At 41.2% G+C, this 8,912-nt stretch overlaps 1 long non-coding RNA gene across 2 annotated transcripts in view; it reads right to left on the bottom strand.

Annotated features, from left to right (window-relative positions):
• Nucleotides 1-8,912, bottom strand: part of LOC121099739 — a 106,450-nt gene that overhangs the window by 81,795 nt on the left and 15,743 nt on the right. The gene's annotated exons all lie outside the window — the stretch shown is intronic.

Genomic DNA, 8,912 nt, shown 5'->3' with positions numbered 1-8,912 from the left:
TGGGGGAATGGGATAGGCTGGTGATGGGTAGTAAGGAGGGCACGTATTGCATGGTGCACTGGGTGTTATACACAACTAATGAATCATCGAGCCTTACATCGGAAACCGGGGATGTACTGTATGGTGACTAACATAATATAATAAAAAATCATTAAAAAAAAAAAAAAAAAAGTTTCTCTGGAAAATGTAACTCACTGGTGAGAGTGTCAGCAAGACTACTTGTCTTTTGAGCTTGTGTGTTTTTCTTTTCTTTTTTAAAGTAAACTTTGAGACCCCAAGATCCAGAGTTGCTCACTCTACTGACTGAGCCAGCCAGGTGCCCCAAGGTTATTTCTCTTTTATTCTCTATATTTAAAAAGCTCAATTTAAAACAGAATTCTTTGAAATCTTAGTGGACACTAACCTGGCTCAACTTTCTTTTTTTAGGATTGTATTTATTTATTTGAGAGAGCACAAGCAGAGGGAGGGGCAGAGGGACAAGCAGACTCCCCACTGAGTGGGGAGCCCAAAGTAGGGCTCGATCCCTGGACCCCGAGATCATGACCTGAGTGGAAATCAAGTCAGCCGCTTAACCAATTGAGCCACCCAGGCACCCCTAATCTGGCTCAACTTTACAGAATAATAAAGCAAGATTTTAAAATGATTTTGGTATTCAATATTTGATTGTAACATTCAGGGAGAATTTTAACCGTGGCCTATTAAATCTGCAGACTCATTCATCAATTTGAACTCATTCCGGAAATTACAACTTTCTTTTACAGGATATCCCTTGTACTGGTCTGTGTGGTCTTCAATAGGTGAGGAAATTTTACTTCTCCCTGTACTGACCATGAACATCTCCTCAGCAATTATTAGCATCCACAACTGCATTTCCACTTAAAAAAAAAAAAAAAAAAAACCAAACGAATAACTAGACTCTAATTTCCTCTTTCTGTTCCATTTTCCCTTTCTCAACTGCTTCCTTTCACTGGTCAGTTAAGCCAATCTTTTTTATTTTATTTTATTTTTATTTTTAAAAGATTTTATTTATTTATTTGAGATACGAGAGAAAGAGAGAGAGGGAGAGGGAGAGAAAATGAGTGTGTGGGGGGGGGAGAAGCAGGCTCCCCACTGAGCAGAGAGCCTGATGGGGTGGGGTTTGATCCCAGGACCCCAGGATCATGACCTGAGCCCAAGGCAGACGCTTAACCAACTGAGCCACCCAGGCTCTGTTAAGCCAGTCTTTTAGAAACATTACTTTCTCTCTCTCTCCTGGTTCTCCTTTACCTCTCACTCTGTCAACACACCTTTCCTCATCATTCAACCTAAACATTTGTATTGAGCAAGTAGTGCACATCTAACAATGTGTGAAGCGAGAATTCGAGGGATATCAGAGATCTCAGCTTGGAGCCTGCAGTCAAAGGCTTATAGTCTAGGTAGGAAGATGGCAAACATGTCAGAGCAAACAAAACCATGAGGAAACCACTATACTAACCCACGCCAACCTGGCTTACCGGTGTAACTTTAGAAACTCTTGGTTGAGAAAACCAAGCGGCTGAAGACTCACATAGAGAAACAAAGCCATGCCACCATCTGCCAGGAAATCTTATGCAAATCTGCAGAGGTGTGAAGCCTTCTCCTGCTACCTCTGAAGTCTGGAGCCTCTGTGCAGCTATTAGAAAACAAGCAGAGAATGCAACCAGGTAGACTGGTAGATTTATATAAACTTTCACACATCTCCTTTCTAACTGTATTAATTTAGCCGGATGTCGCTAAACATGATGAAGCCATGGAAAAACATGTCCAGGTACAAGTATCAGAAAAATGTGTGTGTGTGTGTGTGTGTGTGTGTGTGTGTGTGTGTGTGTGAAAGAGAGAGACAAAGAGAGATTTAGGCTGGTGGGAATCAATCAAAAGATACATGATCAGTGATCCAACCTGTTCCACCAATATAAACCCACGTGTCATTAGGTGGAAATATCACCGGACAAGAGGCTTGATCTAGTAACTAACGCCTAACTTATGGGTACCACATAAAAATATAACTACAAGACATATCTAACAGCAGGTACTACGCCACAAAGACGTGTTCTCGTAAAGTCACGCGTTGACTTGGGGATTACCATAGTCTCACTCTGACCAAGACTGTCGTAGAGATTGACTTTTAAGCTCAGCAGAAGGCTTATGCGTGCCTGGGCAGAGTCTCGCCCCAGTTCATTCTAGTTCCACAGCGTGGAGGTTTTGGATTTCTGACCTGGCAAGGATGTTCCACCCCGTGCCTTCTAGGGGATGTTTACAGAGATTAACACGTAGGTAAGGAAAAGGAACTTCCTCACCTGAAAATATAAGGAAGTGGTGCACTCTGCAGGACAAAGTGGCAACTGCAGCCCGAGTGATTTTTTTTTTGTTTGTTTGTCTGTTTGTTTTTAAGGACATCGACCTGCCCTTTTTGTAGCACTAGATTTCTTCTCTCCACAATGTGGCGCTGCTGTTCTCAAGGTCATTTTTCAGCCACTTTAGGGCAGAGAGATGCGGGAGACAGAGAGAAGAAAGTACAGGGTGGGGACACAAGGGATTAGGAAGAGGGAGAGGTTAAGAAAGAAAGCCAGTTCTTTCTGCCAGATAGAACTTCCCTAGCACCTCAAATCAGATCCACTGCAGTAAGTAAAGGCATTGCCTAACCCAAGTAATTCACTTTGGATCCTTTAATCCGATGGTTCTCAAACCTGGCTGCCCAACAGAATCACCAGAGGAACACGTTTAAAGGTACCAATTCCCAGATTCAATTCTACCCCAAGAAACTGAGTCACAAATTCGAGGAGGGCCCCAGTCGTCTGTTTTTGAAAAGCTCTCCTGAAGATCAGTGGGGGTTCATCTACACAAGATTTGGAAGGGAAACAATAGTTTAAGAGGAATCAGTCCTTGCAGGGCTCTGCAAATAGGACTTCCATTTTTCAATTCAGTAACAGCAAAAGTAATGAGAATCTATTCTGTGCCAGTGAGTTCTGTAAGAAATAAGAGCACAATTTATTGAGTAAACTCATCTATATCTTTAAGGAGCTTACTAAGCAGACCTCTGTTTGGTGTTTTCTCTTGCCCGTTTTTGGCAAAACCTCTGTGACACAACAGAAGCATAATTCCCTAGTACCAGACCCCACTGTCTCCCTTTTATGTACCAATCATCTCTAGGGAACAGGGGTGATCTGGCTATCTTTGGCATCGTTCAGAACTGAGTTTGAATCCTAACAGGTTGTCAACTATGGGACATTAAAAAGGTTATCTTGGGGCACCTGGGTGGCTCAGTCATTAAGCGTCTGCCTTCGGCTCAGGTCATGATCCCGGTGTCCTGGGATTGAGCCCCGAGTCGGGCTCCTTGCTCTGTGGGGAGCCTGCTTCACCTTCTCCCTCTGCCCCTGCTTGTGTTCCCTCTCTGTCTCTCTCTCTGTCAAATAAATAAATAAAATCTTAAAAAAATTAAATAAATAAGTTATCTAAACTTTCTGAACCTTTATTTATTTTAGGAGATAGGCAGGTATGACAGACTAAAGTCTGTTATCAGATTCAGATGAGATCATTTAAAATCCTTAGCAATCTGCCTCGTGCATGGCTTTAGTAAGTGCCATTTATTAATAGTAGTAGTAGCCTGCTCCCTTGATCTCTAGAACTCATCTCAAGCTCCTGTGTGATCTAATGACTCTTCTATGTTCGTGGTTTTTCCACGTCCCAATGACCTGTTTTGAGGAGAGTTGCTGGCCTTGCCTCTAGTCACCTGTGAAGAAAGTAAAATAAGGAAAGTGTGTTTCCCTCCCCAGAATTGGCACGGATAGATACAATAACTATATTTATCCATCTTAATTCCCTTTCCAACCCCTCTACCTGTAATGTTAATGATATAGTTGGAACTGACCTGAGCACAAGTTTTCGGACGTGGGTGAGCAATGGGGTAATCAGGAGCACATATAAAAAGTGCAGTTTCCTAGGCCGCTCAGCAGGATCCTGATTAAGTGAGCCTGGTGTGGAGCGCAGGGGTCTCCACTTTAACCCCTAGCTCACACTTTGAGACCCATGGCTTTAAAATTACGTAGTTCTAGGTGATGGATATGAACAAAACTTATAGTGATGATCATTTCACAATATATATGTCTCAAATCATCATGCGGTACATCTTATACGTCTATAACGTTATATATTATATCTCAATAAAACTGGGAGAGGGGATGACAGAGCATTACCTAGTCCCAGGGTAGCAAATTGAAAAGCTCTCAGAGGCCAAGCAGATCGTCCACATATTTGAAGGGGCAGAGTGTAAGGTAAAAAAGGTGTGATGTTTACCAAATAGAACTGGAAAGTACATATCTTTCTTTCTTTTTAAGAAATTAAGTGATAATGCACGTACTGAAATAATTTTCTAGACAAATAAAATCTGTCTTTAAGCCCAGAAAGGTAAAAGGACTTGCTCAATGTTACTTGAGTAGTGGCACAGCTGGGCACAGAGCCCCACTTTGTGAATACCCCAGTCGTCACACCATATTATTTCACAAGTGGACTTAATAGTCTCCTTCTTCTTTGGGCCACTACATCTCATACCCAGTTGGAGAAAAGGAAGAATAGCATCGAGAAAGTCCAGCTCAGAGTATTAGTCTAGTCTGGACTATTCCACCAAACAGAATTTACTTAGAGAAAAGGAGCAAGGGTTCACGGAGGGTTGCCCTGGGTCCCTGAGTCCCAAAGCTTCCTCAAACTACAAATACTACCAATTACTTTGTGATAGAGCTTAACACTTTAAACGTTTATTTTTCAAAGCAACCAAAAGCAGTTTGTATCCTTCCTGAGGGAACTATCCACCTGGTAATGGTGGATCAATAACAAAAACTATCAGACTATATTAGTCCTTAAAGATATCCCCAACATATCAAGTTTTTAAAGATTTTATTTATTCATTCATGAGAGACAGAGAGAGAGTGGCGGAGGGAGAGGGAGGAGCAAACTGCCTGCTGAGCAGGGAGCCCGATGTAGGGCTCCATCCAACAACCCTGGGATCTTGACCTGAGCCAAAGGCAGACGCTTAACTGACTGAGCCACCCAGGCGCCCCTCCCCAACATATCATTAAGTGGAAAAACCAAATTGCAATAAAAATGTAGACTGTGAAGCAGCAGGAAAAAACACATACATACATATGTATCTGTGAATATAGTGAAGGGACAGAAAAATGTTTGGAAGGCTATGTTCCTCTTAACAGTAAATACCTCCAGAGAATGGGACTGGGGAGAGGAGAGCATTCCCTTATTAGTTTATATATCTCTACATTAAAAAAAAAACACAATTAGAATGTCTCAGTTTATACATCTTCTCAAAAATCAACTACAGATAGTAGGTAAATGGCAGTGATGACAGCATAATTATTTAATCTCTGTAAATCCCCACATAAAAACAGAGAGCAACAGAAAGCAAAACAAAAATCTAGGGACCATATTTTGCAAAGCTAGGCGACAAGGTATCTCCATGAATGCCAAGCAGGGGAGAGCAAATCAACAACAGCCACAATGTTTGCATAATTTCAGCATCTGTGCCAGAAAGCAACAAGACCTCTGACAGAACCCCCTCCCCAAACTGGAAAGCCCCAAAATAGCCAAGAGGAAAGGGAGGTGGGTCCATTTGAGAACACAAGATTAAACTGAGAGTTTGGCCTAATCCTATTAGCGATGAGGGCACAAGGCCCATGTAAAATTTGCAGTGCTTAGAGCAATCTAACCCCTTAGAAGCCCTGGACACTGACCAACCAGGGCTCCATCCCAGGACGTGGCCACACAGAGAGAGAAACATCTGGGTGTAGAATCAAAATTAAGCAGACCTGGGATAACAGAGTCAAGGAAAGAGGAAGTCTAGATCAAGTGGGGGGAGGGAATGTCACCATCTTTTTAAACTATACTCGTATCTCCTAAAATTTTGGGAAAACCAACAGCACATAAAAATAAACAATAGACGGGCCCCTGGGTGGCTCTATTCATTAAGCGTCTGACTCTTGATTTCAGCTCAGGTCATGGTCTCCAATCCCAAAGTCGTGATATTGAGACCCCATCAGGCTCCGTGCAAAGCGTGCAAAGCAGGGAGTCTGCTTGAGATTCTCTCTCCCTCTGCCTCTGCCCGTCCCCCAGCTTGCATGCCTGCACACACGCACTCTCTAGTAATAATTAAATCAACCTTTAAAAAAAAACAACAGAAAAGTATCAAGGTTAAATCCAATTAAAGTAGTTATTATCCTGAAAAGGAAAATAAGAAGCAGAATAACATTTCCATAGCTAATGTAAGCACACCAGAAAGACTACAACTATGATATCTGCTTCAAAACAAACAGAAAGCCATTTAAAAATAACACAAGACAAAAGAATGATACAAATCAAAAATAGAAAAACTCAGAAATACAGTGATAAAACTCATGGAAGAATTAGAAATAAAAGAAAAACTTCAGAAATAAAGATTAAATGACCAGGCACATCACAGTGAAAAATACCACACATGATGCCTTTAGATAAATAAAAGGTGAAAAGGGGCTCATCTCTAGGACCCCCCGGGATCATGAGCCAAAGACAGACACTCACGCAGGTGCAACCATCTTAACCTTTTTTAAGGATACAGTTCAGTAGTGTTAAGTATATTCACATTTTTGTGAGACAGATCTATTCTCTTTCCTCTTGCCCCAAACTATCTCCTTTTTGCACTCTTTCTCTAACAGCATCCTTATCATTCAGATTCAAAATCTCAGAAATTAACCAACAACCTCTGACGACTTCTATTCCACTTACTAACTCCAATCACTTCCACCGGTAAGTTCTGTTGATTGAGTCAGCCTCCAAGATGTTTCTCATCTCGTCAGTCCCTTCCTTTCCAAGGTAATAATTACAAGAGTTTGATAAGTGATTCTCTTATCCTCAGGATCGCTCCCCAAAGACTTTTTTTTTTTTTTTTTACCAAATTAACATTTTTTGTAAAAGTTTTCAATCATGTTACTCCTCTGTTCAGAAAAAACTTCCGTGACTCCCCCTAGAAAATAAAAGATGTTGTCCTTAGCCTATTATACCAGGTTCTGCATAAGGTGCCATAGCTTATCTTTTTAGCCTCATCCAATAAGCATGGCATGATTTCAGGCAATTGGCGAGAAGAGCCATTTTCGATTACAAAGCAGAGAATGCATCTCCAGCAAGCCCGTTCATAACACTACTGTGACACTGATTTTATCAGTGCTCTCAATTCAAGAATGCCTTTCCTATCCCCAAATGATGTAGGAGTACAGACCATTGTGAAATCACAGGCAATAAAAGTAAAATGTCCATGCTTCTTGCATGTCTGCATTATTTTTCTTTTGGAAATAATGGAAATACAACTCCTCTGGAAAATCATGGGACCAAAGTACTGAAAAAAACCTCTTCTGTCCACTTCTCTTTATGTCCACTACTACCACCGCTGGCCAAACCCCATCATCTCTCACCTGGACTACCACAGTAGCCTCGTAAATTATTCTCCCTGCTTCTATTCTACACCCCTCTGATCCATTCTTCACATAATAACCAGAATACATTTTCCCATAGTATAAGCCATACATGATACTCCCCTGGCTTCCCATTGTCCTTCAAACGAAATCCAAACATTAGAAGGCTGTTTCTAGTTAGGTCTACCTCCTTGACCTTAAATTATTCTCCCCCTCTTTTCTTACTATGCTTCAACCATGCAGGTATTCCTTTGCCCTGTACACCTGCCTAGCTTCTTCCTACCTTTGGTCCTACGCATTTACTCTTTCACTGGAATGCTCTTCCCTAAATCTATGCCAGATGGCTCCTTCTTATCTTTCAGGTCTCACCTCATAAATTTCCTCCTCTGAAATGCCTTGTATGACCACATAATCTAAATAGGCCTTTTGGGGCACCTGGGTGGCTCAGTTGGTTAAGCATCCAACTCTTGATTTTGGCTCAGGTCATGATCTCAGGGTCCTGGGACCGAACCCCAAGTAGGGCCCTGTGCTCAGCAGGGAGACTGCTTGAGGGTCTCTCTCTGCCTCTCCCTCTGCCCAACCCCCTCTAATCATGTGCATGTGCACACACGTGTGTTCTCTCTCTCTCAAATAAATAAATCTTAATAAATAAATAGGTCTCTGGTCATTTCCTATTAATTACCTTGTTTCATAGCATGTATCATCTGAAAATGCTGGTGGTTATTTTGATAGCTAGGATTGCATTAAATGTGTAGATTGCTTTGGGTAGTATACAACTTCTTTCTAGATATGTCTCCTGAGGCAAGGGAAACAAAATAAAAAATAAACTATTGGGACTACATCAAAATGAAAAGCTTTGGTACAGTGAAGGAAACAATCCACAAAACTAAACGGCAACCTATGGAATGGAAGAAGATATTTGCCAAAGACATATCTGATAAAGGGTCAGTATCCAAAATATATAAAGAATTTAAAAACTCAACACCCAAAAAACCAAATAATCCAATTAAAAATGGGCAGAAGATATGAATAGACATTTTTCCAAAGAAGACATACAGACGGCTAACAGACACATGAAAAGATGCTCAACATCACTCATCATCAGGGAAATGCAAATCAAAACTATAATCACCTCACAGCTGTCAGATGGCTAAAATCAACAACACAAGAAACAACAGGTGTTGGTGAGGATGTGGGAAAGGGAAACCCTTTTGCACTGCTGATGGGAATACAAACTTGTGCAGTCACTCTGAAAAACAGTATGGAGGTTCCTCAAAAAGTTAAAAATAGAACTACCCTAAGACCCAGCAATTACACTAATAGGTATTTACCCAAATGATACAAAAATCCTAATTCAAAGGGATATATGCACCCTGATGTTTATAGCAGCATTATCTACAGTAGCCAAATTATGGAAACAGCCCAAGTGTCCATCAACTAATAAAT

Source organism: Ursus maritimus, unplaced genomic scaffold (assembly GCF_017311325.1).
Source record: "Ursus maritimus isolate PB19 unplaced genomic scaffold, ASM1731132v1 scaffold_7, whole genome shotgun sequence".
NCBI lineage: Eukaryota > Metazoa > Chordata > Mammalia > Carnivora > Ursidae > Ursus > Ursus maritimus.
Note: the sequence above shows the minus strand (reverse complement) of the source record. Positions and strands in the feature narration are given on the sequence as shown.